The 27,361-nt window shown below is 48.3% G+C and overlaps 1 protein-coding gene across 1 annotated transcript in view; it reads left to right on the forward strand.

Moving 5' to 3' along the window:
* The first annotated feature begins 2,654 nt into the window (after nt 1-2,654).
* The window catches only part of BACH2 (BTB domain and CNC homolog 2), a 374,902-nt gene continuing 350,195 nt past the window's right edge, over nt 2,655-27,361 (forward strand). The window contains exon 1 of the mRNA XM_058660792.1: nt 2,655-2,843. The gene's annotated coding sequence lies outside the window, so the exon portion shown is untranslated. The remainder of the gene's footprint in view (nt 2,844-27,361) is intronic.

The raw sequence follows: 27,361 nt of genomic DNA on the forward strand, positions 1-27,361 counted from the left end.
TGAGAAATAGTGTGTATTAGTTTCCCCAAGCCGACCATCCAGCACAGAAGAGCCCATCTCAAGCATTCCTGAGTACAAAGGTTAGGTTCTCTGAAAACCCTGTTTTGCTTAGAAAGGTATCATGGAGAAAATCTGTAATTCTGGAACAATCCACACATGTCCTCACGTGGAAAGCACAATGTGCAAGAAAAAGGCTGAACGTAGCAGGCATGGGAAGTCCACTGACCTCTAGACCAGTCACCACCCTGAACACACAGAGGGGAGGATTTGTATCTGTTCTCTATTGTAAACAGTTGAAGTGCACATTTAAACCCGGGGAATGGGCAGCAGGCACTCGGCTCCCGAAGGGCACAGGGCCTGTCTGCGACCCAGCCTCTCAGCAGTACTGCTGAGGGAGTGTCCAGCACTCAGTCTGCCGTTCTACACTGACTACAATGCTGAACATCAGAATGCAGTCTGACTCCAAGAGCCCGTTTCTACTGATTGACACTCAGCTGAAATAACCAATTCCCTCCTTGACAGCACACGTTTCATCTTACTGTAAGCCAGAGAAGTAGGTGCTTGCAGACCTGGCTGCGACCTCAGAGGTTAGCCAGTTCTGATTCAACCTCCCTGAATGACGGGATAATGCAACCCAAGACCATGGCATTAGCTTTTGTTCATTGCCACTCGTCTTATTTCCAGCTGGACATCCTGCAGCCTGACTCATTGGGCAGATAGTCTTGTCCAAAGGTCCAGCCAGCCTTGGCTGTGTGCACCTGGGAGCAGAGGTGGCAACCAGCCTGCAGCCCCCTCACTCACCTCCACACAGCTATGCCCAGTATTACTCACTGCTGGGCAGCCACCACCTGCTTGAAGAGAAGCGAATTCACACAACCTTGAGAGACCAAGCCTGACTCTTTTGAGAAAAGCATTGATTGGCATCATCACAATGATGAAGATAACTCACTGACACACTATGGGGCAGAACAATCCACAAGCTAATACAGGCAGTGACCTGGGTAGGGCAGAGCAGAGACCAAGATTCTGGCCTGACCTGGGGCTCGGAATCAGGGCAAATAGGCAGTAGGACCTAAACACAAGTGGCTAAGGGCAGCTCCCAGTTCTGAGGCCCAAAAGGATCAGCCGAGAAAACAGCCCAGGCCAGGGCCAGACCTCCCCACCAGCTGCACTAGCAGCGCTGTTAGAAAAAAAACGAACGTTAGCACCTTCAGCTTGCTTTTGGCTCTGGCTTAGCTTTCCACACAGCCATTTCCAGTGGGGCCTTTAAAAATCTTGCCCTCAAATGAAGGTGGCTGGAGCCACACTTTGGGATGATATCACAAAACTCCCAGGGCGAGGCTTTCCTTGCTTCCTCAGCATACGCCTGCGCCCAATTTATGGGCGGGATTTACGATCCTTCTCTCAGTAGAGTGAGCCAAAGTTTTATAATATTCATTAAAAATGCGCACCACATGTAATAATACGGAATACTACTCTTACACAAGGGGCCAAGTTATAGGTGTTTAAAGAAACAGGGCAGAGTTTTCCTGGCCGCGCCAGGGGGTAAAGCTGCAAGCAGCAGCACTGCGCTCACACAACCTGATTTTACTGCAAATAAAAAAAAAAAAATTTTTTTCCCATTAAGCCTCGGTCTAACGACTCTCTTTAAAACCCTCGCTAACAGCAAGCTGTCCTCCGACAGGGCCGTTACGCTCGCGGCTTGACGCCCCTCGGCCTCCAGGGACAGGCACGGGGAGGTGGCTGGAGCGCGGTCGGAGCTGGGGACGGGGCCCCGGGACGCCGGCTGCACCCCGAGAGCGCTCCTGGCCGAACCCCGCCAGACTGCGAGGTGTTCGGCCAGGCCCAAGCGCTCCGGAAAACCATCCAAACGGCAGCTTCGCTCCTGGGCCCTACGCAAAAAGTGTTGTCGGGGGTGTCCCCGGTCAGCTCTTGGGGGTACCGGTGAAGCAGCCCCAGAGAAAAACAACCCAGGAGAGTCACAGGTCTCGCTCCCCCTGCCTGAAGACAGTGCCCTCCTCCGCTCCGCACTGCCAAGACCCCAACCCTGACCTTGCAGAGGCCTGGCGGGGCCAGGCTGAGGCAGGCGGGCGGGCAGCCCCGCCGGGGGCCCCGGGTCTCTCCGGGCCGCGCGAGCGCACAAAGCGGGAAGCCCGTGAGGCGCGAGGCGTGAGGCGCGAGGCGTGAGGCGAGCGGCGTGAGGCGCGAAGCGTGAGGCGAGCGGCGTGAGGAGAGAGGCGAGCGGCGCGCCCCCTCCCGCGAGCCGCCGGCCGAGCGCGCGCCCGCCCCCGCCGCCGCCGCCGCCGCCCCCGGAGCGCCATTCGCGGAGCGGCTTACGCTAGTCGCCCGGCGTACGGCGCCCCAGCGGCCGGGGAGGTGCGCTGCCCGGCTCCCGTAAAGTTATTGTGAATGGGGAGCGGGTGACGTCAGCGCCGAATGTCAACAATGTAGCGATTGAGAGTGTGGGCGTTCCGGGGAGAGCGCAAGCCGCGCGGCGCGGAGCAAACAGCGCCGAGCCGCCGCCACCGCCGCCGCCGCTGCCGCCGCACAGCTGCGGCCGTGCACGCCCGGCTGCGCTCGCCGCAGCGCTCCCGCTCCCGCCGCCGCGCCCTCGCCGCCCGCCCGCTCCCGCCGCCGCCGCCCGGCTCGCGCCCTCGGCCCCCCGCCGCCCCGGTCCCTCCCCTCCCCCTTCCCGGCGCACTCGGGGGCTGGGAACGAGCTGCCATGTGATGCGCGTCCCCTCCGCGAGCCTTCGGTGACCCCCCGAACCGCCCACCGCGCCGACTGCCGGGACGGAGCTCGGACAAGAGGAGACGGAAAGGACGCCAAGTTCTCTCGGCGAGGTGAGTCTCGGCGGGGCGGCCGGCGAAGCGTGCAGGGGAGCGAGTGCGCGGGGCAGGCGGGGAGGCGTGGGGGAGCCGAGCCGTGCCCGCCGTGCCCGGCACCCCGCTCCGCGCCCTCCCGCTTTCATGGCTTTTTTTTTTCTAGGAACGGGAAGCGGGTGGGCGCCGTGGGCGGACGCGCCGCGGTGAACGGGCGCTCTGCCGCCCGGCTGTTTACGGCGGGCGAGGCGGCATTGTATTTTTGCTCGCGTCGACGGGTGTTTTGGAACAGCAGGGGGAGGAGGAGCGGAGGGTAATAAGTCAGGCGCGGGAGGGCGGGTGGAGCGAGGCGCGCCGCCGGCCGCGGGAACGGGAGCAGCTGTCAGACCCATGGCCCTGCCCCGGCCGCGCCAAGCCTGCGCCGCCCGGTCCCCCGGTCTCCCGGCCCGAGATCCTCGCGCCAGGCCGGGCCGCCGCTTCCTCGGCTCGCTCGCCTGCTCGCCTGCCCGCCGCGCGTCGGTGCCAGCGGCTGCGCCGCGAGGACAGCGGCCGCCGCGCCTTTGCGCTCAGCTGTCAACCGCTGCCGGTGGGCCAGACCTCCGCGGCTGGCGGTAGATCCAAGGCCAAGTTTAGGGTCCCAGGAACTGGCAGGCTAAGGGTGCAGGAAAGGAGGAGAGGGAGCGGCGGAGCTGGAGGCGCAGAGCCGGGTGCAATCTTTGCGTGCCGCGTTGTCGGAGTGCGTCTCCGGGCGCTTAAACTACAGGGCTGGAGGCTCTTGCAGGGAAACCTCGCACCTCTCTCTCCCAGGAAGAGTCCGTCTGGGGGACCCTGGCTCCCCAAGCCGGGAAGCGCCGCAGATCTTGGTTCTTGCGCCCTGTATGTCCGGGTGCTCCGGACAGGGCGGCGGGAGGCGCTCAAGGGCTACCCCAGGTGCCCACGAGCGGGGACTCCAGTGAACATCGTGACCGCTTCGGTCTGGCTGAAGGTTTGCGAGAACTGAGGCTGGGCCGGGTCGGGCCGGGCCGAATGCACGTGTGTGCAAGGGCCCGCGTAACCCGACTTCGGGGATCGTGGCGCGCGGGTCGCCCGTGCCCTCTCGCTTGCGGGCGAGTTGAATAACTTGGGCAAGTTCCCGCGCGGTCGGTGTCCGGCTGGTTTTGTCTGTGGCCCTCCGGGTCGCCAAGACCGGTGCCACGGGAAGAACTGGGGGCGGGGGGGGGGGGGATGAAGGCTCCCTGGCCACGAGACGATGCAGCAGACGCCCCTCGGGCGCGCAGGTGAGGGAGGCGCAGCGTTCACCTTTGCTGTCTGGGCTACAGTCTCACACGCTGTACGTTTCATCTGTTGAGCGTGTTTAACTCAAAAGGGTAATTACTTTAGTTAAAAAAAAATTCTTTCCTGCCTGGTTGGAACCTTGGCGGAGATGATGCCTAATGAGATATTTTGCTTTTGTCTGTTTAGTGTAAGATTAGAGATGTTAACTGATAACGGTTTTCTCAGATCATTAAAATGTAACATGTAGGAAGGGCAAGTGGAGCCGCGAAGGCTCCAGACTGACGAACAAGGACCAGGGCTGGAGCGTGACGGGTTGCCGCTCTCGCGGCGGGAGGGGGCGTCTGGCTTCAGAATGCGAGCTCGCTCCACCCTCGGTCTCAGGCAGCTCGCGAGGAAACGGCATTTTTCATTCTTGCAGGTAATAATCACCGGGAGTCAGAATGACATCTTGTTAGAATTAGTCTTCAGTCTGTAAGCGAGATTGCTAAATTACAGTGTTGCATTCAGGCTGCTCCAGTGAAAGATCTGCCAGCGTTTCCATTATAAATTCAGTGTTTGAGGAGTTTATAATTTCACCACCAAACTTTGAGTGACTGCATTTTTTTTTTTTTTTTGCCATTTTGTTTTTCCCCTTCTAAGGTTCTAGTTTACAAAAACTCCTTGGCTGCCCATCTCCATCCTATCCTATCTGCTGATGTTGGGACTTCATCTTTGGAATGAAACAAGGCTGGGGGGGACGGGGGAGGTGGAATAGTTCCCGGAAGCGATGGAAAACGGGAACTATAGCTAAGTTACTTTTGCTAGAATGTGAAGAATGTAACTTTATTTTTGCAGAGCAGTATTTTCATTCTGGATTTTGGATTCAGCTTTGCAGTTTAATGATCATGAATGTTTTGGACAAATCTGTGTTTTCTGCAGGTGGATTGACTTGCCAGTGGTGATGTGTGTGCTGGGATTGCAAGGAGAGAGACTGTGTGTGTGAAGTCACAATTAAATTTTGAATATCCCAGATAGATAGTTTTCAGCCCCTTTTCTGTTGTATGCCAGGACCTGCCCTAGAGAAGCAGGGGTGAGGCAGGCAGAAAGGGAGGGAATGGAGACTTGATTCTGTTTGGTATTGCCAGTTCCTGGGAGGAGGCTCTTTATTCCCAGGCTGCTGAGTTATGCCCTCTGCCTTGGTATCTCCAGGCAATTCCCTTCAAGTTGCTCACCCCTGGCTGCTGGGTGAGGGGCTTAATTATTTGTGAACTGCCTTGAAATCCCTGGATGAAAGACAGAAGAGGAGTGCGAATTATTGTTATTCAGATATGGGATGTAATGATCCATTACAGTTCATCAGGAAAATGTACTTTGCAGTGATGGGAGGAATCGTTTCCACCTGATCGAGGGTAATAAAAGTAGGTTCCGATTACAGATGAGACAATTAACTCTGGCCATGTGCTCTTCAATTTGTTGCAATTCATTTTGTGATCAAAGTGAGTCTTGGAGAGCCAGATGGCCAGGTTCACGTTCAAGTCTCTTTCCTAGGCTAGCCCTCCACTTCTGGGCCACTGTCTGCACAGCCCCTGGGACTTTGTCATTCATTAGCGTCTGCGAGCTGCTCCTCAGCATTTGTAATGGAGGCTCCCGAGACACCAACAAAGGGCGTCCTGTCGGCCTGGTGGAGAGCACTTTAATTTTACTTGGATTAACTCTCACCCAGGTCTCTCACAAGGAGGAAAGAGACCCTGGTGGCATCCTGGCTGTGCTGTGGGCAGCTGCCCTTGTCTTTGAATCTTAGCTTTCAGTAATACTTTAAAGGCTGACCTGGTTGTTGAATGAATGAGCAAACACTTGAGGCTGTGACCCTTTGTGTTGGTGGAAGGGAGGGCTGGGGAACAGCAGGGAGGACCTGAGACCTGCATTTTTTCAGATGGCCCTGTTGCCGATCCTGTGCCACTTAAGGCTTCACACCTGGCTGAAGGTTCTGCCACTGTTTCCCGGCAGTCCTTCCTGTTTTTCAGATGTGTGTTCACCACACCCTCAGATGATCTGGTCCTGGTGAGGAGGGGGCACCTGCTAGGGCCGCAGGCTCCCACTGGCATGCGTGCCTCAGCTGGCCTCTGTTGGAGGGAAGCTGGGTTGTGGGATGTCTGAATTCAGACAAGTAAAGTTGGATGAGCAGGCATGTAAGAGCTAAAGCTGACTGGGGGGCGTCTGTCCTCCCTTACCAAGCAGCCCACGGGTGTCTTACTTGCTACATTTTAGGACTTAGTTATTTTCTGAAGACCCAGCACATCTTGCAGGATTTGTGAGTGTGCAACAAAGAAACAGTGGCGATTAGAAAATGTTGCATTCAGAACAATCAAAGCTATATCAAATCCCATCCAGATCAAGTCTCACTCAGGGGTTGGCAGCCTTCTCAACAGAGAATGCAGCCTGAAAGGCCACATGATTAGTCACTTGGGCACAGCGTCAGCCTCTGCAGGCAGATATGCCATTGCTTTTTGGGCGACCTGCCCTCTTGTTCCTAAGGCCTGAAGACCTCTAGCAGAGGAGTTTGGCATTTGGGAGCATCCAGCAGAACCATGAACTTGACCCTTTTCTCATTTCTCACTGTGTGCCGGACACTGTGCTGACTGCTTTCCATGTGTGTACCTCTTTGGCCTTACAAAGTTATTCCCTCAGAGTAGGCATTGCACCCATGCTACAGAACTTACGGGCCTGAGCTTGTGCTGGGGTAAGTGGAACACAATGTGTTTTCTCAAATGTTTTCTCAAATATCTAAAGATGATCTTCCCATCCTCCATGTGCATGCACGCACGCACTCACGCACACTGAATCCCTCAGTCAGTGATGCGTGTGGCATAGGACCACAGCATACACAGAATGTCATCTCTGTTCTGGGACTGGGTGGAACACCCAGGATGAAAGGTGTTGGGTGAAATCTGCAGGGTAGACAACACTGCCCAGTGGCTTTTCACTCTGCTTTTCCCATCCGGGTGCAGAAGCAGCTCTGTTGACACATGACCCTTGTTGGAGGATTTTGAGGTTCTGAAGTCAGGACTGGTTGCAAAAGTGGAAGTTTCTTTGCTCCAGCAGAAGAGCAGCAGCTTGGCTCAGGGCTGCAACTATGCTGGGAAAAACAGTACACAACCTTGGCAGCGAGGGAAGTGGCCCTGTGTCGGCAGGGACAGTATGCGCCCCCTGGCTATCTTGTCTTGCAGTTTTGTGCAGATATTTGCCAGTTGTTCAAGTCTGGATGGAAACCTGTTGTGAACTAAACATTGTGCCCCATTCCTTTAAGATCACCCAAAATGCAACTCACCCTAGTTGTTATTATTTTGGGGAGGAGGTATCTGGAATGATGTTTAATAGACAAGTGGTTCTCTTGGTCAGTTCGTGGTTTTGCATTTTTGTTGATTTCTGGTCGCAGTTGACCCAGTACTGGAGCGCAGCCTCACCATCACCATGCTGCCTGGTTTCCTCACCATGGGTCCTTTGCAAGGGCCCTTTTCTTTCTAAAGAACACAATAATTCCAGAGCCTGCCACTGCTGCTAGTGACACTACTTCAAAAATCAGGCAGTAATCTCGCCTTTGTTTTCCCAAAATAATAACTCTCCTGAAATCTCAAAGCCTTTCGCATCAAAATTCTTTCTGGTCCCTGGAATTCAGCACACAAATCTTCCCCGGCAGCTGTGCCCACCAGGTCCCTGGCACATTCCCCTGCTTCTGTTTTGTTCCTTAGCCTGATGTGGGTCTTTTGTCCTGAGGTGTATCTTCCCTCTCCTAAAGGCTGTGGGCCAGGCTGTTGCTGCTATGATGTAGCACATGCTGGCGCTGCCTCCTATATTGTGTCAGCCATGCTGTCCTTCCCCAAGCACCCACCGCCTCCACTCCTCCTTATCCTGAGCTGGTCACCCACTTAGCTGCAGAAGGAAGCTCTCAGAATGTCCCAGGCCATTGTCACTGGATTCCTGCACTGTCTTCTCTTCCCTGTACAGAATCACCTCCCTCCTAGGCTGGGCTGCCGCACACAGAAGCCTGTGGCCAGCATGGGAATCTCCCATGGTCTTTTGGAGCTGGGGGCTTGATTTCCATCCTGCAAGCAGGAAACAGAGTGGCTGGGCATGCTCAGCAGCCTGCCTTCCCAGGCCAGTGTGCAGGGGTGCCTGCTGGTTCTTATTTCCTAGCCATCCCCTGGAGAGGCTTGAGGATCCTGCAGAAAGGGCGCGGTGCCCAAATGCCATCCTTTAGTCATTCGTTCATCAGGCAGGAGTGTGCTGAGTGTGATTTGCAGCGTGCATTACTTGAGATGTCCTTGATGCCAATGGGGAGCAGCCTCTTTCCTGGCAAGGATGGCGTGAGTCAGTCAGGAGCAAGTCACCGATGCTGTACAGGAGGGGTGTTACCTGCATAAGGACTGGAACCACCCTCCCCACCCCCCAAGATGAACTGGTCTGAACCTCCAGGCTCTGCTTCCTCTGGCCTCATCCTGCTGGTTCACTGCTGTCTTTCCGAGTAGTGCACATGCAGCAATAAACTCTCTGGAGCCATTTTTGCAACAGAAGGTTCCTGTATACAGAGTCCAGAATTGATTTATTTACCTGTGTCTCCAGAACTCGATACAAACAAAATGAGCTGCCAAGATTTAACTGTTGACTCCCATACTAAAGGACAAGCTGGCATTCTTATCTTGAATGTAGCAGGGAGGGAGGGGCTCATCTGATGACACCTGATGGATTGGTCAGATGCTGCCTGCACAGCCCCTCCCAGGCCCTGGAGTGGACAGGATGTAAGTGAGGATCTTGCGTGGGAAACCTGGGTCCAGCTGCAGTATGGAGTTTGCATCCCCAGAGCAGGACATCCTCATCCTCCGAGAGCGTCTTGGAAGTGCTTAGTAGGAGTGTGGATGCTAACTCTGTAAAGCAAGTTTTAGTATCTTGTGTACCAGAACCCTCAGTTGCCTTTTTTCTTTGGTGGCAGCTAAGCTTTGTGGAGGACTTCTTCGATGTGTCCCTTGCGCTGGCTCACGAGAGCCTCATGACAAGTGGAGCTGGGTCTGCATGTTGCTGAATGTTTGGCAGAGCTGCTCTTGCAGGCCTGCCATCTGCCACCGGGCTCTGCCCTCTCCCCTCCCATGCCACACCTCTATGTCCCTGGTAGTTCCTGCATTTGAGGTTGGAGCCCTTCTTTGCAGGAGTTCCCTGGTGGAAGTGGAGGCCATGTCACCCTGCAGCATTGGCCATTTTGTTGACATTTCTCTGGAAGACAGAATGGAAGAGCCATTGCCCAGGGAGCTGGAGTGAATCCAGTCCGTGTCTTGTCACTCGCGTAACACACTTCCTAATGCAAACCATCCTTCCCATGTTAGGATCAGAGAGGGGCATGATGACAAGCAAAGACCAAAGGAGAAGTGCTTTAGCACAGGAATCCCATGGCTCCGTCCTCAAGAGCCGTGTAGCTCACGTTCCTACCTGCTTTCAGTAAAGAATGTGACTTTTGGGCCCCGTGCAATGGCTCAGGGGCTAAATCCTCACATTGCATGTGCCGGGATCCCATATGGATGCTGGTTGACTCTGGCTTCTCCACTTCCCATCCAGCTCCCTGCATGCAGCCTGGGAAAGCGCTAAAAGAGGGCAAAAAGGCTTGGGACCCTGCACCTGCATGGGAGACCTGGAAGAATCTCTTGGCTTCACATTGGCTCAGCTTCAGCCATTGCAGCCAATTTGGGAGTAAACGGTTGGACAGAAGATCCTTTCCTCTGTCTCACCTTCTCTCTACAAATCTGCCTTTCCAATAAAAATAAGTAAATCTTTTTTAAAATTTTTGATTTTTCTCCTTTTTCCTATTTTGATGGAATAGATAAAATGTGAGAGAGATCATCCCTCTATTAAGTATCCTGGGGAAGAAGAATTTGATTCTGAAGTGATTTCATCAGAGCCCCTACTTAGAAATCCCAGGTACCAGTAGCAGAAAACCTTTGTGCAGGTTCCTACCAGTGCAGGAAACCTTTGTTCTCGTGCTGGTCAATTTCAGGAAGTGATTGTGTTGCCAGATGAGCCTGTTGCAACTCTTGCACTGAGATTTCAATGGTTTTCACCGACTCAGCTTGGCATCTGGCATAGTGGTGAACCCCAGCCACCCAGGGTGGACAGGGTTACTCTACAGAACGCTGGCTCAGCTGTGCTGGGGCGGTCACCCAGGCTGTCACCTTCAGCCCAGCGGTATGTGGTGCACACATTGGAAGTTTGGTTTGGGAAGTGATCGTGGATAGGGGAATGTGCCGTGCTCCTTCCTCAGCATTTAGTTCCGACTCTGGAGATGGCTAAAGGGGGGGGATGCTTAGTGTGTCAGAGTCGGAGGTTCTGAGTGATTAAAAAATCAAGTAGATGAGTGCATAGAGATTTCTATGCAAACAACCACCAGCTTAAATGGAAGCGGCTGATTTCGTGTGAGAATTACTTGCATTGATTTGTAGAATATCTATTTGGGTTCAAGATTCCATATTATGCAAATGAGCAAGCCTTGAAAAGTCAAACTGAAAAGAAATTTTTTGAAATCAACTGTGAAAGATGTTATCAGCAAGAGGAAAATGTCGATCCATTCGAAGTTAACTCCTGTTGTGCTTGCATCCCCTTGGGCAGGTACATGTCAGGGCTGCTGGCTTCTGTGGCGGGTGTACACAGCAAGGAATGGTCCCTTTCAGTGCTGCAGTCCTCCTGTCCTGACTCCCTGGCTCTGGGCCCTGCGGAAGGTGCTGGGTCTTCAGCCTCTGGACCACCATCCTCCATTCCTCGGTATCACACTCAGCACACCGCATGCATCCTTTTCTGGAGACATCAGCACATCCTAGGGAGAACAAAGCCAGAGCAACAAAACCCTGAAGATGAGGTTACTAGAATCCCACACGCTGGTAACCTGGACACACACCTCTGAATGAACAGGGGACTATTTATGAAGCCAGCCCTGGATGAAGAACACAGGCAAGCCGCTGATAGGATACAGACCAGAGTCCATTAGAAATACAAAGGGCAGGTGCATGTGAGTGCTGTTGTGGTTGGTGAGGCTGCCTGCTTGGCTAAACGCTGTGTAGGATCACAGAGACCTATGTGGCAGGATGAGGTGGTGTGTGACGTGTAACCAAACTTGCAGACACAGCCCACTTGGCCTGTAGTAATGAGCCCAAGGTGTTCTCTCTCATCCTTGAATGTTAAATTTTCAAAGCAAAAGCAAAAAGCAAAAAGCAAAAAAAAAAAAGTAAGATGGTGGATCCAGTCTTACCACCTCTGTTCCCTCTATTTTCATTCATAAAAATTGAATTGATACTTTTATTTCCATACGATGTGCAGTACTGCTTGGAGTGGTAGTGGCATCTGGATGTCGGGAGAAGTGATTGTTGGAACGAGGTTCACTTCAGGTATGGTTGCTGACTGGTAGATACTGACCAGGAAGGGGCTGCGATGCCCTCCAGGCTGCCCCTCCCCCACCACAAGCCTCTCCAGCAACCATGCTATGCTGAGTTGATGGCGCCATCTAGTGCCCATATGTGGAACTGTTGCGCTGGGTTCTCCCCGTGCTTGTTTCTCTGGCTGTGACTAGCTCCCTGCTCTGGTATTGCACTGTCCACTGGGGACCTGGCTCAGCTGCGACGTGCCCTGCGTCTGCAGTTGAGTCAGGGGCCTCCTTGTCTCTTTCCTTCTCTCAGATCCCATTTCCTTCTGACACCCTCCCTCACCCCCACCTCCACCCAGTCTTCCTGCTTTGCCGCTCTGTATCCCTCCCACACCCCTGTTTTATTCCACTTCTAATTCTTGGTCAGTGTGTTTGGAGGGAAAATGTGGGTGTTCACCGCCTTTAAATGTAACAATGCTTGTGATGTTATGGTTTACCAGTGCGAGAGAAAGCCATGCGCGGCAGAGTGGAATTAACCACGAGAGTTGTATCAGAACTAGAGTGAAATTGGAGGCAAAGTCCAGTCGTATCAATGACACAGGACTTTGTGCTCCCGCCCTGTTCTAACTAGATGTTTCCTGCAACTCGGCCAGGAGTGCTTTATTTTTGCTGCTGTTGGAATGACCAGTGTGTTGTCATTTCCTCTTTAAATTGCACATGTAACTTCTTGCTCATACTTTAAACTGGAGCTTTTTTTCATGGGTATCTTGGAATATGGGTATGCCATCTTACTGGCGTAAGACTGTTAGTGTGGGAAAGTGTGTTCTGGGTTAAGGACAACCAGGTTTTCTGTGGCCTTTTGGATCCTACATGAAATGAGAGAACAGCACGTTGGGCGAAGCCTCACATGGATCACTGCGTGGTGTTTGTGGGATCTGAGTTGGTGCACAGGTCTAAGTCTCCCACGTTAAAGAAGTTTAAAATTTCCACTTGGGTTAAGCATCTTGATATTGTGGGTTTGAAAGTAAGTCCCCTCTGAAAAACAGGAACTGCGCTTGCCTGTTACAAGTTCTGTGGTCGGTATGGGGACTATTTTGATTTTTCAGAAAGGAGGAAAAGCAGTTAAATCTAGTTAAAATTAAAACCAGTTAAAACGAACTGGCTCCCGAGATTTCAATGCAGCTGTTGCACACATGGCAACGCCGAGAGTAGGTTGTTTGTTGATTACAAGCATTAATTGATATTAGTCGTTCCTGTTGGCTGAGCAATGCCATGCATCTTTATATTGTTGGCTTCACCTCGGAAAAAAAATAGGAACTTACAAGGGTAGAGAGGTTCCCACTGGCTCGTTTGCATGTACCCTGTTTTTGTTTTTGCCCGGTAGGTGTGTGCACCTTAAGTATGCAAGAGTAATTTAGTCTGTCAGCAGTTTCCTTCCACAAGCGCATGCTGACTCATGCAGCTATTCAGCATTCAGCTGGCTGCGCTGTAAACTGCCACCACTGAAGCCAGCGTGCTGCCCAGAGGCCCTTGGCAGACCTGTGGGCACCCTTAAGCTGCGTGCCCTTCTGTTTCCAGAAGCCAGACGACAGCCTTCTGCTTGCAGGGTCAAAAACCCAAACCCGTTTCTGCCCTCTGGGCTGTGAGAGAATTACTGTGTTTCTGCAAATGCCTTAGGGAAAACTGATTTTCATTTCATCTCCTCGGGGAATCTTTCTTGGAGTGACTGAACCCTGACCCACTTCTTCCTCAACGCCCCCCTCCCCAGCCCAGGAGGGGAAGCAGGGTACCCTGAGGGGGAGAAGGGAGGTGGTGGAAGAAGTGAGAGTGGCATGCCCAGCTTGGTTTCGTGTGGCTCAAGTCCCCAAGTGATGACCGCTTTTGTTTATATCTGTTGCGTGTTGCTGAGGTGAAGACAAAACACCTGACCCCAGGCAGCGTGTCTTTGCAGAGATGGTTTCACTGTTTGTTTTCAGAGGTTGGTCTGGCTTATTTTCGTCGGAAATTATGAAATGGTGCTTTTCAGAGGTTTCTGAATTCACTTCCTCTGGTAGGCAGGAGTTGATCAGATTACCCAAACACCCCCTGGAAAGGAGGATTAAGGGGAGCTGTGCCAGGAGATGTGCCCAGCTTGGAGGCACACCCCTCCTGCTCCTCTCTGCCCCGGTAGAGCACCTCAAAGCTGCTCTGACCAGTAACGAAGACGAAGCCGCAGCACTGGTGTAACGTGAGGTGGATGGAAGTCCTGGTTTCCGCCGATACGCATGACTCATCAGTATCAATAGAATTGTGACTTCTAATAATAACACCGTGCAAGACCTTCAAAACATGTGGTTTTAGCCCGGCTCTTAGTGAAAGGTTGGAAAATATTAGTTGGAGTTTTCTTTTGAAAAAAGAAATCCTGAACTCTTGATTTTTATCTGAGTCTATAGGAGTGACACTGACCCTGCTGGTTTCTAGGTCCGTTACCGCCCAGAGACCAGGTGTGGGTGAACTGTTATTGTCCTTTAGCAATCTCCCATCATGGCTGGGTCTGCAGGAAAATGTGGCCAAAAAGCTAACCTTCTGCCCACACAGCCAGAAAAACGGGTATAGGCTGCGGTTCCCCTGTGCTGCTGGCATCTATTGTGCAGCGCTGTGGGATTGCCCAGTAGCTCCACCGCCTGTGAGTCATCACCAAAGGATTCCACGAGGAAGGTCAGAGGAGATGGCAGAGTGGGGAACGGAGGCGCTGGCACCAGAAGACGTGTGCTGCCTTGGCTTACACGTCACGGGAAGTTCACATGTCTGCTCAAGTGTATGCTAGTGTGCTTTGCAGCTTATTTATTTACCTGTGTCTGCAATGGGTGTGTTCTTGCTTTCTTGTTTAGCTCGGGTTGGTACTTCCTGCACTTGGCAGACTGCCACAGCGGCCTCATGGACACACAAGAGCTTTTTGCATCATTTAGTCCAGGCAGCTGCATTTCTGTGCTGTCAGACCGTGTGCCTATTTACAAGTCCCCCCCCCCGCCCCGCCCCGCCCCGCCCCGCCTTTTTTTTCCACCCTCCTTTCTGAATGCTCGTCCTTGTTGTCTTCCCTTGCCATTTCTTTCTTGGTTGCTGAAGCCAGAGGCTTCTGTGCTTGCTGGTGATTTCCAGTTTGATCAGGGAAGTAAATCCTGGGCAGTGAGGCACATAATTGAAGTTTTTCTTGGTGGAAATGTTGTGTCTGCCTAGCTTCTTAACCACCACATTGGAGATGGATTCTTTTTGTCTCCTGCCATTGTCGCAGGATGTACGACCTTTCAATATAGACCCTTCTGTGCTTCTCTGTTCTTTTTACTTTTGATTCACTGGGGGCATTCCCCATGCCTGAAAAGGTATTGGGGAGCTCACAGTAAATGTTTACTGAATGAATGAGTGGCTGAACTCCTTGATTCTCCTGCTGTAACAACCCCCTGTGATGCATTGTTGCAGAGAGAAGTCAGACTCCCTGGTACAGTGTCAAAGTAGTTCTTTATGATCCGTTCCCAACCTGCTATTTCAGATGTGTTTCATTGGTAGTTTCTTTATGTTAATGCTGATCTCGATTGAAATGCCTCCCGAACCAGTTGATGTTTACATTTTGTACTATCTGTTCACACAAGGGTCCTTTGAGAAGTGTGTGGGGAATGGAATGAAAAAGCTAAGTTCATTGTAGTGCAAAAAATTAAAATCCATGCCTGGAGAGGTCTTCGGAAAAGTTTGTGAAAAAAATCTCTCTTATGGGCCCAGTGGCGTGGCCTAGTGGCTAAAGCCCTCGCCTTGAAAGCCCCGGGATCCCATATGGGCGCTGGTTCTAATCCCGGCAGCTCCACTTCCCATCCAGCTCCCTGCTTGTGGCCTGGGAAAGCAGTTGAGGACGGCCCAATGCCTTGGGACCCTGCACCCGCGTGGGAGACCCGGAAGAGGTTCCAGGTTCCCGGCATCGGATTGGCGCGCATCAGCCCATTGCGGCTCACTTGGGGAGTGAAACATCGGACGGAAGATCTTCCTCTCTGTCTCTCCTCCTCTTTCTGTATATCTGACTTTGTAATAAAAATAAATCTTTAAAAAAAAAAAGAAAAAAAAATCTCTCTTATGAAAAATCTAAGCAAGGGTCTCAGTTTTGTTTTGCATCAAAAATACACTTACCTTTTCATTCAGTTTCCCATAAACTTTTTAAAGCAGTCTTTCACATGCTACAGTCCTCTCTTGTCTTGATAGTTTTCATTCATGCGTTTGTTCTTGAGTTATATACATTCAGTCTGATGTTCTTGTAATTTATCCTAAGCTTATCTGTTGAATGAATCAGAAGGAATTTATTGGTAGTTTGTCATTTGTAGATAACTCTGATAGGCACAAGGTCCTGTGTCGAATATAATGCCAGAAGAAACGATGGTCCTTGTGTGCAGGGAAATTGATGCCATATACGAGTGTGTGTATGTATACAGACATATATATGTACACACACATATATAACACACATATAAAAAACTTGTAATATATATAGAACACATGTGTGTATAAGGGCCTGAATGGACAGCAGAGATGAATGTGCTCAGAGTGGGAAAAAAAGAGGGGCTGTTGTGGCACAGCACAGTAAGCCACTGCCTACAATACAATCCTGGCGATCCACTTGGTGCTGATTTGAGACCTGCCTGCTCCATTCCGATCCAGCTCCATAATGATACACCTGAGAAAGCAGCCCAAGGTGGCCTGATTGTAGGCCTCTGCCACCCATGTGGGAGACACAGGTGGAGTGCCAGGTGTCTGGCTTCAGCCTGGCCCATCCCTAGCCATTGTAGTCATCTGAGGAATGAACCAATAGGATGAAAGATCTTTCTCACTCTCTCATGTCTTTGTTAATCTGCTTTTTGAATAAATTAATTTTTCTAAAGAAAAAAAGTTGAGAGAAAAGAAGCAAGGATTGAAGGAACAGGAAGTTTTAAAAGGAGTTAGAACAGGCCCCAGCGTGGTGGTCTAGCAGCTTAAAGTCCTCGCCTTGAACACACCGGGATTCCATCTGGATGTCAGTTCTAATCCTGGCAACCCTGCTTTCCATCCAGCTCCCTGCTTGTGGCCTGGAAAAGCAGTCAAGGACAGCTCAAAAGCCTTGGGACCCTGCACCCACGTGGGAGACCTGGAAGAGCTCCTGGCTTCGGATTGGGGCAGCACCGGCCATTGCGGTCACTGGGGAGTGAATTGTTGGACAGAAGATCTTCCTTTCTGTCTCTCCTCCTCTCTGTAATCTGACTTTGCAATAAAATAAATAAATAAATATTCAAATAAATATTTAAATAAATAAATATATAAATGAAAGGAGTTAGAACTCCTTTCATATGTGCTTGGGATATTGTGGGATTTGCTGAGATGATCTTCAGCTGTCTCATTGAGCTTATGGTTGGTTTTCTAAATGTCACATCTGTAAACTTTGTTGCTGGTCAAAATTGATCATGGTCATTGTACTGTCCTTTTCTTGGTCATTCACAAATTAGATCTTCTGGAGGTGTAGTAATAGTGAGATTTGCAACACATATATATGATTCGCCTAATATATGTAAAGGACATATCTGAATCAATAAAAGAAAGCCAGAAATCCACTAGAAAAATGAAAATATGGGTTCATGTACTTGAAAACAGGAAAGTCAGTCAGCATGCACACTCATGTGTATTTCAGTCTTATTAATAATCAAACACATGATTAAATTCATAATGACATAGCTTCTGGACTGGCACAGGTGAAAAAAATCTGATTATACAATGTGTTGGTTTGCTTGTGGATGAATAAGAGCTCTTGTAGATAGCTGGCAGGAGTATGACTTGGCACAGTAATACTAGAAAACAGTTTGTTATTACCTAATCATGTTGCACCTGCAAATAACTTACAATTCAGCAGTCTTACTCCAGGGTTTGTGTCCAAGAAAAACCTCGCCTGTGTACTTCCAAAAACACAGACCAAAATATTCAAACAAGCGCGTTCTTAAGAACAAAAGCCTAGGAATGGGTGTTTGGTGTAATGGTTAGGACATGACTTGTGATACTCACACACACCATATCAGGCTGCCTGGGTTCAAATCCCACCCAGCTCACCATTTTTCAACTTTTAGCTAAATGTTTGCACACCCTGGGAGACAGCTGTGGCTCAGATCCCTGTGTATCCAAGTGGATGACCTGGAGTAAGTCCTGGCTTCAACCTGGGTCAGCCCAGCTGTTGGGGGGAGTAGGGTGGGGAAAAGGAGGTTGAGAAGGGGAATAAACCAGTAGATGGAAGATTGATCTCCTTTTCTCTGCCTTTCAAATAAATAAAATTAATGTTAAGGAAGGAACAAAACTAGAAACAACCCAAATACTTATCAGCAGTAACTTAGATCAACATGTTTTGCTGTGTTTATACCATGGGCTATTATTTGACAGTAAAAAATGAGGTTTAAACCACAGATAGGAAGATGTGGAAAGGCAACATTGCTCAGTGGTTAAGAACAAAGATTCTAACAGGTTCCATGTTGCCACCTACTCTGTGACCCTTGGGCAAAGCTCTTAAGCTCCATGTACTTCATTTTCCTCTTCTGGACGTCAGAGGCCATGAATGTCTGTCTCGTGTGGTGTTGAGAGAACTAAACGGAGCTAGCATCAGTGGCATGCTTACGAGAGGAGCATGTCGTAGGTTCTGTGTGTTAGGCAACTAAACAGGCATCCCTAGCTATGGAATGAAAGAACCAAGAAATAGAAAAATCTATGTGGAGTGACTATTCATGCGAGTGCCAAAGCAGGCAAGACTAAAGATACATACGTGGGTGGTCAAACTAGGAAGAAAATGACTGGAATGGTCGTTACAAAGCCAGTATAGTGGTTACTTGAAGAGGTGATGGGAGGGATGATGTCAGAGGCAGATGGCTTGCTGGGGCCTTCTAAGATCCTGATAGTGTTTTATTTCTTGGCCTGGATAGAGGACCCAGGGATGTATTTTTTTCTAATTATTAATAGTAAGTGCCTGTGTTTTGGATATGTGAGCTAGTGAATAAATTTATTACTTCTAAGTTTTTAGAAGGATCTCCTGCAAGTTATGATCTGAAAACATTTCTGGTGTGAATCCTTTGTTTTCAAAACTTGACATTATCATGAAGAATGCCACACCCAAAACTGCAAGAGGAGATTGAACAGAAATACCTGCACATTCCTATATTTTTGTATGAAAAATTCAACCATCTGTGAACAGAATGTAGAACACCTGCTTGGCACCTGTCCTACACCAGTGAGGCCAAGGGCTGTGAGGGCCTCATGGTAGGTGACAGCTCCCTGGGGCCGTGTTAGGAGAGCTGGCCTGTGTTGACCAGGGATGGGGCATGTCTTACCCCCTGTTCTACCTGGTTGCTCGAAGCGTTTACTGTTAAGGATGTTAAAATGTTGACCACATCTGTGATCAAGATGTGGAGGTATCTAGAAGCTGCCAGTTCCAAGAACAGCTAAAGGAAGCCAAGATGCTCCATGGAGAGCAGATGTCAGTGGGGAAAGTGAGCTTCTCATGGTTCTGCAGGTCAAATCCCCATTGGACGCAGCCTTCTGCTGCTTATCACTGGGAAGCTACACACACACGAGAAGAGAGAGGAGGTGGCGTTGGGAGCTGTGCTTTTTAGGATCTCTCACCATTTTTAAGATTTGATGATTTTTAGTAAATTGCACACTGAAAATTACCAGTTTATACAGCAGTATTATCAATTTCAACACCGTTAGGTATTCTGTTGCATGCATGACACCAAGAAGTATTTGTTGGTGAATTAGTTTTAAATTGATTTGTTCATTTTCACTCAAAAGTAAAGGCTAAGTTGTTTTCATATTTAGGCAACTTTAGTGATTAAAATGCAATACTTTTTTTTACTTTTTTTGTTTTTAATATGTAGGGCTAGATTCTTTAATATTTTTCTTGAAAAGGTGGGGAGGGAACAGAGGGACACAGAGAGATCAAGAGAGATCTTCCATTTACTGGTTCACTCTAAACATGTGTGCAGCTGCCAGGACTGAGCCAGGGCTAGGCCAGCAGCCCAAAAGTCCGTTTAAGTTCTCCACTTGAGTGGCAGGACTCAGGTCCTTCCTGCTGGTTGCACGTTAGTAGGAAGCTGAGTTGGAAGTGGAGGGGATTCCCTGCAGGCCCCCTGACAATGGGTGCAGGCATTCGAAAGACATTTTAATAATTGTACCATATGCTTGCCCCTGGATTCTAGTGTTAAAATTCTCTATTAACATCTTCAATTTTTTTTTATCTTTTATGTCCACTAATAACTCCAAAGTAGCTTATGGTTCTGAATATCTGCTGCAAATACTCAGACATTTAAATAGTAAAAATATCTCATAATACATTGAACTTTACATTTAACTCATTTTTAAGTGCTTATTCCTTGTTTTGATCTTATGGGAAGCCTTTGAAGTTTTTTAGAATACTTCTCTACAGTACCCCTTATCTTTCACATTCTAGATTCTGAGATTAGGCAAGTAAAATCATTTTATCTTTTTCCCCTTCAAAGACTGTGACTAACTTAAGCCAATGTCTTTTTTCCCCTTCAATATTTTAACAATTGTGATTTCAATAGTTGAGGAAGTTCTACTGGAATCCATGATTCATTCAGTCTTCCTCTTCATGTAATTAGTCATTTTTTCTTTTGATGTCCACAGCAAAAACTAATCCTTAACATGATCATTGCAAAATTCCAAAATAAAAACTTCTCAAATGACTGAGTATCAGATGTAAAATATGCTTCACTGTTTGGTAAAAATGAATGGAGAAAATTTCTCATGAATAGAAGAGATTCTTTAAGGCTGTTTGTTACCATGAGTTCCTTGGCTTGAGCACATATTACCAGATCTGTTTTCTGGTGGGATGAAAGACAAAGAAGCAACTGTAACAGGCTAAGTTTGTTGTCTGGATGAGATGTGACAAAGGGCTTGATAAAGTACTTAAGTACATAGACGTTTTAGTAACTTGTGCTTCATGATTATGTTTACTCTGAGTTTATAGCAAGGTTTCTCACCCTTTATAGGACTGACTTTAAATTCTACCTTGGTGATATTCTTTGGGTTTCATTTCTTGATTTGTGAGTGATAGCAAATGTTACCTCATGCCACCGTGTTTGTGATTGCGGTCCTTTGGAAGGCTAGCCCCCTCCTGCCAGATCCTTGGTTACCTACTTCCTTCATTCACTGGGGATATATTACCTAGCCCTTACTGAGTACAGAGCTCTGGGCTGGCCATTCTGATCAGGACATTGAGGAACAGCACCGTCCCAGGGACCATGGAGCTGACCTTGGGCCTATGAAAATACTTTTATAAATTTATGCATTTTATAGAATTTATAAAGTTGGCTTTAGAAATCATAGCAATCTATGACATTTTAGATTATTAGAGTCACATGATAAAACCACTATTTTTAGATTACTAAATCACCATTTTAATACTAGATAGGGGGCCCGGTGACGTGGCCTAGCGGCTAAAGTCCTTGCCTTGAAAGCCCCGGGATCCCATATGGGCGCCGGTTCTAATCCCGGCAGCTCCACTTCCCATCCAGCTCCCTGCTTGTGCCTGGGAAAGCAGTCGAGGACGGCCCAATGCCTTGGGACCCTGCACCCGCATGGGAGACCCGGAAGAGGTTCCTGGTTCCCGGCTTCGGATCAGCACGCACCGGCCCGTTGCGGCTCACTTGGGGAATGAATCATCGGACGGAAGATCTTCCTCTCTGTCTCTCCTCCTCTGTGTATATCTGGCTGTAATAAAATGAATAAATCTTTAAAAAAATACTAGATAGGTAAAAATTATGAGACAGATGTTGAGCTCTCTGTTAGAAATATAATTGCTTGAAATGTATTTCAAGAACAAGGTATAGGAAGATTACCACAAATCCCAATAGGATTTGTCAGATCTTAGAGCTGTTTTCAGAATGGATTGAAACCACATGCTGTAATGTGGACTTTCACCTGCACTATCTGCTGTGGTGGCTACTGACCAACCACATGGAGCCTTTGAGCATTTGAAATATGGCTAGTCCAGGTTGAGATGTCCTATGAAATGCATGTCAGATCTCAAAGATTTTACACCCAAAGGGTGACATTTATTTTAATAATTCTTATGATGTTGGTTCTAGGTTGAAAGAATAGTATTTTGCATAGATAACATTTAGTAACTAAGATTAGCTTTGCTTCTTTCTTTTTTCATTTTGTAATGTGGCTGCTGGAAATGTAGGGACACATGTGCGGCTCACATTATATCTGTGTTTCACAGTGCTGATCTACACTCCAAAGCTCTCAAGGAAAACAGGGTCAGTGTGTGACAGAGAATTCTAGATGTCACTGCCAGAATCCACTTACTCAGGAAGGAGGTCCTGGTCTGCCCCTTGGCCCTGCATTTAGATGTGCCTGCTTTCCCGAGCTCCCAAGAGCACTGGTTAGTAAGTACTTAGCACTGTACTTGCATCCCGCATCCATGGTATGCGGGGGGATTGAAAGAAATATCACACAGGTTCTTTACCTTTAAGGAAGAACAGCACCATCTCATAAGGAGACAAGCTGTGAGCACGTGCCTTGTTAAATCATGATTGGCAGTTGAGTGTAGTTCCTCAACACTCTTGAACATTAGAAGAAGGAATGGGATCCCACAGCCTGGAAGTGTGTCCCATGGCAAAGGCAGAGGGGAGTTTGCCCACTCAGTAGGATTTTAGTGAACCGAAAGAAGGGAGTGTGGCTGGATGAAGAAGGTGGGAACGTTGAAAGGTGAAAAGGCACAGACAGTTGGAGGATGAGTGAGAAAGCAGTTACTGAACCGGAGGATTGAGGCCTGGAGGAGGAAGAAGCATTGTCCTCTGTCTGATGCACTTAACAGTGTTCAATTTTGTTTTTTTTTTTTTTTTAAGTTATTTGTTTATTTAATTGAAAGGCAGGATTAAAGAGGGAGAGACAGAGGAAGAGATCTTCTGTCCACTGACCCACTCCCCAGATGGCCACAACAGTTAGGGCTGGCTGGGCTGAGCTGGGGCCGGAAGCCAGGAACTCCATCTTGGTCTCCCACATGGGTGATGGGCCTAAGCCCTGGCCATCTTCTGCTGCTTTGCCATGTGCGTTAGAGTGGAGCTGGGTCAGGAGTGGAGCACCTGGGACTCCAGTCAGCACCTGCTGCACCATGACATCAGCCAAGTATTCAGCTTTGCTCTTTGTCGTTACCTTCTGGTATGCATCATGGTGCTTTTCCCAAGTTCCTCTTAATTGTAGATTTAGGTAGAGTGCTCTAACTTGGATAGAATGCGTGATTGCATTGCCTTTGCTAGAAAAGTCTTTAAATACCAAATTGGTAGTCCTATGCTAACCATTCCATTTATATTTAAGTTTCTTTCGAACCTAATAACTTAAAAAACTTTTTTGGAGCAAAGAACGTTATTTAGTGTTTCAGGCAGTATTGGTAGTGATTTGAATATCTGTTTTAGGTGACTCAGTCTTTCCCCTTGGTCTTACTTATGTAAGTGGACACCGGAGATGTTGATTGAATAATGATTGGCAAAGCCTGGAATTTGAACCCACATCATAAGCTCTATTTTAGTACACTGAGTCCCTCTGATTTTCACACCTGTAAATCTGTTTGTTGAGAGAGGCTAATTTAATTGTAGTTAACTTTTTAAATGAACAAGAATACATAGGTAAAAGATACGTATCACATACATTCATCGTGCTGATGTTTTTTGACAATTCAAGGCACAGAGCATTATTAATATTCCAGAAATTCCTGATGCTCCCTTCTAGTAACCACCCCACCCATAGTAATGGCCTCTCTGGCTTTTAAAAGAATAACTTTTTCTGTTTTTGAGTTTTATAGATTTGGTTATTTAGCATATACTATTTTGCAACTATTGTGAGATTCATTCAGGCTGTCGTGTGTTGTGACTGATTTTTCATCTCCATTGTATATAGTGTTTCATTGTGTGACTATACTACTGTTTTTCATCTTTGTGGTTTCAGTTTGGTGCCATCATGAATACGCTGCTTTTGAACATTCTGGAAGGTATCTTTGGGTGAACAGAACATTTTCATTTGTGTTGGGCAGATACATTACAAAAGGATTACAATGTTTTGTAAATGAGAGTGACATCTGATGTTGTGATACTCTTTTGAAGAAAAGAAATAAAAATGGCAAGCTGTCGATCTCTTAAATCATGTGTGGGGTTTCTCTTGTGGTTATACTTTTTTTCTCCTGGAGAAGTTCTAGCAGGTGATGGTGGAGGAGAGAGATGGGCTTGCTTCCAGAGGGGCCGTTATGCCAGCCGTAAGGGGTGGGGAATGGAGGAGGGAGCTGATGGCAGGAAGTGACATTTCCAAATCTGCAGTGAAAGCTGCAGTTCTCCAAATTCTACCGGTATTTCCTCCCTCCCTCAGGTTTAGGATAGTCTACAGGCAATAGAATTTGCATTTTTATAAAGAAGGCAATTGCAGATGGAGCTAACCTGTTTTTTAAAAAAGGGAGTGATTTCTTGCTAGAGGCATCCCAGATGAAGGCAGCATGGGCACCCACCCATAGGGTTTTCCGTCCTCTGAAGCATCTTCGCACTCATAGTGCCACCTAGGGATGTGTGTTTCACTCCTGTGTTAAGCCTTATCTGTGTTGGGCAACTCTGTGGGGCTCGGCTGAGGAAGGAGGTCTCTGCTCCTTCTGTGTGCTGACTCAAGACAGTCCTGTGGCAAGTTACAAGGGACATGCCAACACTCTTAGTTTCTTTAGCCTTATCCGGCAAAGAGCATTAGTGGCCAATTCGAGTTCTGTGGGAGAACAGGACATTTATTCGGGACAGGCTCTTACAGATGAAATGCTGTGCACATGTGTCGTGTGGTAGAGTGCCCTGGGTTGGTGGAAAACGCCTCCTGATCATGATAATGGCCGGGAGGGGTGACCCCTGAGGGCTTCACATACTGGGTTTCATTTGCATTTTGTAAGTACATTAAATCAGGTTCTTCTTTTAATGTCCCGGATTATTTCTTTAGGATTATCAGTCGTGGTCAAACTTTGAGCTTATTTAAAATTAAATAGAAGGTAGTTAAATATAAATTAGTATAAGAAAATAAATATAAAATGAGTGTATCCTAGGACAGGATGGAGGGGCAGAAACCACATTATTTTCAAGTTATATTTGAAGAGCAGGTGTGTTCTCCCACAATTTACAGTGCAGGTGCATTTTAATTGAACTACTTGAAATGGTGATAAAAATTACTCAACTGGAACAAAGCAAGGTTTTAAAAATGACTTGTAAACAGTTGTTCTTAATTTCTTTTTTTTTCTTTTCCTGTTTTTTCTTCCCTTGACTTCTTTGTCTGTCTGAAGCTTCCCCCCCAGAGGGGGGAGAAAGCTGCAGCGTTTTCAGTTGACAGACAATGTCAGGTCATCAAGCCATGAGTCTCTTCTTTATCCAGCCTGCATTGAAAGTAGGCGCTGGTCTTCCCTGCTCTGGGAGCCTGTGGTTATTTCCATTCTTCAGTGAGCACCAGAGGCAGGAGGAGGACAGACCCCTGAAAGACCCCTCCCCTAACCTGGCCCTCACTTGCTACCAGCGGATTTGCTGTTCTAACCTTGTACTTGACACCCGAGATTGGACACATGGGAGGCCAGTGAAGTCACGCTGTGTGGGTGTGCTCAGAGGGGTCTCCCCTTGGCATGGCTTAGCTTCAAGTCTTGGTGACAGAATCTGAATAACTCAGGTTCCCCGTCACGAACTGAAGATCTTTCCCTTTCACGCTGATGCTTGTGATAGGATTGTACACGTTGGCTGACTGCGTGTGCGCACTTTGTGGCTGCCAAGATGCAGCTGGAAAGTGTGTGGGGGTTGTCTGCTTCCTCCGAGGCCGCCACAGGTGGTCATGTGGGGGCGGCCATGACAGAGGTACAGCCCCCACTTCCGCCAGCTTGTCTTGTGAGTCCCGTCACCCACCACCCCAAGCCGAGTTGCATTCAGCCGGATTCTCTCCTTGACTCTGTGTCTGCAGCTTCCTATTACGCCTGCTGAAGGCTTATGACTAAGGTTGTGGTTAAAAATTCCCTTTTTAGGTATGAAAAATCAAATGACTTTGTGTTGCCATTTCTTTTTCTTCTTTGCTTGGACTTTCTGGATTTTATAAAAGCAATCTTGAAAAAAAATCAGATCAAAGTTAGGTAGAGGTTAGGTGGATAATATATTCTCTCATTAGAGCAAGGATAAAATAAATTTATGTTCTTGGCAGGTTGAACATGTTAAAATGCATTTTATGATGGGAGCACTTGCCATTATTTAGAATGGATTTGGAAAAGCCCATTTCAGAATGGTAACTTGAACCTTTAGACCAGGGAAGGAATCCATGTCTCCAGCTTTCCCCTCCAAGTCTTTTACATCTCTGCCTGGTTCTGTCCTCGGCACTGGGGCAGAGATGAGCTGCCCTGGGGGCGGGGGTTACAGTGTCCCTGGAAGGGAGCCGACATTTGTGTCAGATGATGTGGCAGGATCATTGCCTGTCCTTACCCGATCTTTTTTTTTTTTTTTTTAAGTTTAATTATTTGAAAGAGCTACACAGAGAGAGAGGAAGCAGGAGATCTTTATCTGCTGGTTCACTCCTCAAGTAGCTGCCAGATATGGGCCCGTCTCGTGCCAGGAGCCAGGAACTTCATCTGGGTCTTCCATGTGGGTTACAGGGGTCCGCACCAGGTACAGTAGCAGGAAGCTGGATCAGCAATGGAGCAGCCAGGTCATGAACAGATGTTGACATCACAGGTAGCTGAGAAAGCCTTTTAACTGAGATGATATCATTACATCCTCAGAGAAAAAAGCTGGGGTTCCAAGACATGAGACATCCAGTTGGAGCCCCCGTAGTAAAGATTGAGGGCTTGCTTGAACACCAGTGCTCTCTCTGGGGTATGACCTGCCCTCCATACTTGGCCATTTATTTATTTGAAAGTTTATTTTTTGGAAAGAAGAGTGAGCGAGACAAGGAAGTGTGTGGGAGATGGGGCATAAGGAGAAAAGAGAGAGGTTCATTTCCAAAATAACTGTACAGCTGGGGATGGGCTGGGCTGAAGCAGCAAGTCCACGTGGAACCTGAGTACATGAGCCTCATCCACTGTCTCCCAGGCATATTAGTAAGGAGCTGGATTGAAGGCAGAGGAGTGGGATACAACCTTTGCTCCACTATGGGGTGCAGGTATCCTAAGGAGTGACTTAGTCCTTGACACAACACCAGTACCCCCCTAAACTTAGTAATTTAGGAGAACGGGCTGAGGGCTGGTGTCTGGCCTTGTGATTGAGATGACTGTGCGCCATGCCTGGGTGCCTAGGTTGGAGTAGTAGTGATGGCTGGGATGATTGGATCTTGGCTACCCCTGTGGGATACCTGGATTGAGTTCTTAACTCCTGACTTCATCCTGGCTGTTGTGAGCATTGGAGAGTAAGCAAAAAAAAAGAGCTGTCTGTCTCTCAAATAAATGATGGGATAATTTAAAAACATTCTGGAACCTCTACTAAATATTATAGAAATTCAGAAGCAGGGGCCAACATGGTAGCCTAGCAGCTGAAATCCTCACCTTGCAGGTGCTGGAGTCCCATATGGGTGCTGTTTCTAATCCTGGCGGCCCCGGGACCCTGCACCTTTGTGGGGGACCTGGAAGAGGCTCCGGGCTCCTGGCTTCAGATTAGCTCAGCTCCAGGTGTTGCAGCCGCTTGTGGAGTGAATCATTGGATGAAAGATCTTCCTCTCTGTATACCTGACTTTCCAATAAAATACATGAATCTTTTTTAAAAAGAAATTCAAAGGCAAGAGAAGGAGTGAGGCTTGAGCAGTCGTCACTGGGAGGGAATTAGACCTGATCTTTTACAAGTAGATTTCACATAGGATGACCAAGAGG

The sequence above is a fragment of the Ochotona princeps genome, chromosome 1, assembly GCF_030435755.1.
Source record: "Ochotona princeps isolate mOchPri1 chromosome 1, mOchPri1.hap1, whole genome shotgun sequence".
Classification (NCBI taxonomy): domain Eukaryota; kingdom Metazoa; phylum Chordata; class Mammalia; order Lagomorpha; family Ochotonidae; genus Ochotona; species Ochotona princeps.